Here is a 3,282-nt window from a genome sequence, read left to right on the forward strand (position 1 = left end):
ACTAGGACTAACTCCCATTGCCCCTTGATGCCAAAAATACAACCCCTTCCCTTTTCCCAGGTGCCAAGACCCATCGGTGCTATTGCACAACCAGCCATAACACCTCCCTGCACCTTCCTGACATTTCAGCAAGTCACAGGAATGATGAAGTTTGGGGCTGGCCTAAAAAATCCTCTCCCCATCCAGGCTATTCTCTTTACGCATTACAGGACAAATCTGTGCTATGGCTGAAACACCCATCCTTACTCCCTGCAGGTCCAGCCTGCACCCTTTGCCTGAATTTTGGTGCAGTCCTCTGTGCCCTTGAGCCCAGCTGTGTACCAGTGGGGAGATATTGCTCCTCCTCCACGTCTGATTGTGTTGCTCTCTGTGATGGGTGGTGTGGTTGGGCTGGAGCAGGGAAAGTGGCTATCTGCCAAGAGTAAGGTCAGTACAGCCTGGGAAACAAAAGAGAGCTGGGTAGAAATTGCCTTCCATTACCTCTGAGTTAGCACAGGTAGATGCTACCTCAGGTGCTGGACCGACAGCATTATCCCCAGGGTATTACCACATCCATTTTTTGTCTTGACTTTTCTACTTCTGCCAAGTGACAACCCCATTCTGCTTTCTCGACTGACCTCCAAAGCAGAATATCCAAGACAAAATGAAAATGCAATGTCTGCCTGGAAACCACCCAGGCAAGCAGCCAGATCTGTAGCCCAGCTCTTCACCTCAAGGCTTACAGCCAAAATTCTGCCCTCAGACACAATTCCTCCTGAAGCCAGCCAGAGCAGCAGACCAGCATCTGCTCACCGGATCTGGCCATCAGTTACAGTGCAACCTGGGCACAGGCTGGGCTCTTTGCAGGTGTAAAGCAGCTGAGCTCCAAAACCGAGAACAACCTTCACCCTGAGGGTGGAAAAGTGGCTGTTCCTAAAGGACATGCATTCAGCAGAAAGTTCAAGATAGACAAGTAGAAAGATTTTAATTGATTCAAATGATAGCTACTCAGTAGCAAGCAGAGATGACTATCACGGCAGAGGGGACTCCTGGGCTGCCTGTATACACCGAGCTTTGCAATAAACCAAAGCATGAGCAACACATAGCTTGCACAGGCCAGGTCTCCTCTCACGCCAGTGGTAAAGGGGAGCTTGGACATCAGAGCACTAAACTTTCCACATATTAAAATGGTAGTTATGCTAAACAAGGCCAGAAATATAGCATCAAAATATTTTTCAGCCACAGGAATTACAGAATTTGAAGACAAACCCGCATGTTTAAGTAGCTTGTACCACAAACCTTCGCTGCTTTTGTCCTCTATTTCCTTGCCTAGGTCAGAAAAAGCCTCTGCATATGCATATGGCCTTGTTCTGACAAGCTCTTAAGGATAAATGCTTATCGAAAGCGTTTTCTGAAATGGGTATTTCTTGCATAAAACCTCTCAGTACAGGAGCTGTGTTATGATACCCAAGTGCTGCTTCTTTCCAGATCTGACCACCTTAGTCCAGTTCTCTCCTCGCCTGCCTTTAAGTTTTCCCTTCCCAAGGTGCCCAGGAAGGGTGTCGCTTTGCCAGATTGAGGCATGCTTGGAATTGGTAACGATGGTTTGTAGGACCTCTCCAGCAGTGTTTGCTGCGCTAACCTTCCCTCTCATCTTCCCACCAACACATACATTTGCACATTTATGGGTGTATTAATGAGAAAGAACAGTTTATTATTCACATCCGGCCTCACACCTAGCTTTTCTGCTAAGCTAAAGGTGCCGGAGATGGTCCTGTTTGAGACAACCTACGGCTCCCTAGGTGAAGGCTGGGAAACAGGCATTGTTTTCACAAGCAGCTCACAGGAGATAGACGTCTTCAAGTGAGCTTCCCCTGGACCATCCAGACTTGCAGCCTCAGGGTCAAAGCCTGAGCAACAGCTCCCATGAGCCACTCCGCTGCTTCTGCAATGCAAGCACCCAAACAAAAAGTGTTTTTGCAGAGGTGAGACCATTTATTTGAGAAAACTGCCTATGTATGTCCAGCCTCTCCCAATTATTGCAGTTCCTTCAGCAACAGCTTCATTTCCCCCTTTCCCTCTAGATTTTGACTCCTCAAACTAGAGCGTGGTGCTTACTCTGCTTTATTCTGAAGTTACGGCAGTGTTGCTTGCCAGCACCTACAAGAATTTGGGGTTGGTACAGCCACTATCTGGGCTTTCTTTGAGGTTTTTTCCGAGAAGCTTTCCTCAAACATGGCTTTCAAAATTGTTATCATGGATCCAGTCTTAGAAAAGGCAATTTGTCTTCATCACCCAGAAAGAAAACATACCATGAACTAATTAGCACTGATGAGTTTTGCTGACTTATACTTTCACATCAGTCTGAATGGGACACCTGGGATGAGACATGCAGTAGTGGCATTGCACCAATTTACACCAGCTGAGGCCCGGCCCAGGCACTCTGATCTGCTTGCAGGAGGAAGACAATAGCAAGTAGGGACATCTTAGTCACTTAAGGCAAGAAAAGTGTGATGCAACTGCTCTAAAACCAGATAGCTTAGCAACCCCTGGCAGCATCTGCTCGCCCTGATACCCAATCCAACTCACACAGCCGACAATCCCCCATAAAAGGGCACTTGGGGGATGTTCAGGCACCAGCAGCCTGGTGGCTAGATATGGCCCTGGCAACGTAACTGGTGGGACCACAGGGCCCTCTGAATTTGAGAGCAACAAAGAAAACGTACTTCTTTTATTACTGGAACCCCCTCCATCATCTTTAAATGAGCACACTCAGTTCTGCAATCCTTCCAAAAGCAGAAATGCAACTGTGCCCAGTGCCAGAGCAATTTTGGGGAAGCTCTGCACCACACTAACCATTTAAGGTCAAACAGTTCATTAGCCAACCCAAACTAGCACTCAAAGAGGGCTCAGCTCACAGCTAAGCCTGATTAAATGCCACAATAGAGGCCTTATTAAGCACACAACCATTTCTGGAGGTAGCCTGGCTGGATTAACACTCAGCACTGCCTGTGCCTCAGAAGCTGGGTTGCTGTGGTCTCCACACACACAGGCACCGAGCATGTGCTCCTTACGCTGGCTGCTTCTGCTCAGGGTATATTCCCACTCTATCCCCTTCCAACACCCTCATTAGCTGTGCATCTTCACCCAGCCATCTGCAACTGAGAAAAAAAGCGCTTCTCTCGGTCTGGCCACCCTCAGCCCCCGGGGACTCGAGCCCTAGTGGCTGGAGGGCAGCACACGGCTGCACACTGCGCGGGAAGGGCAGGCTGCTCGGTAGGCACCAAGTGCGTGGCCCCTTCC

Source organism: Pygoscelis adeliae, unplaced genomic scaffold, assembly GCF_000699105.1.
Source record: "Pygoscelis adeliae isolate BGI_AS28 unplaced genomic scaffold, ASM69910v1 Scaffold160, whole genome shotgun sequence".
Taxonomy (NCBI): domain Eukaryota; kingdom Metazoa; phylum Chordata; class Aves; order Sphenisciformes; family Spheniscidae; genus Pygoscelis; species Pygoscelis adeliae.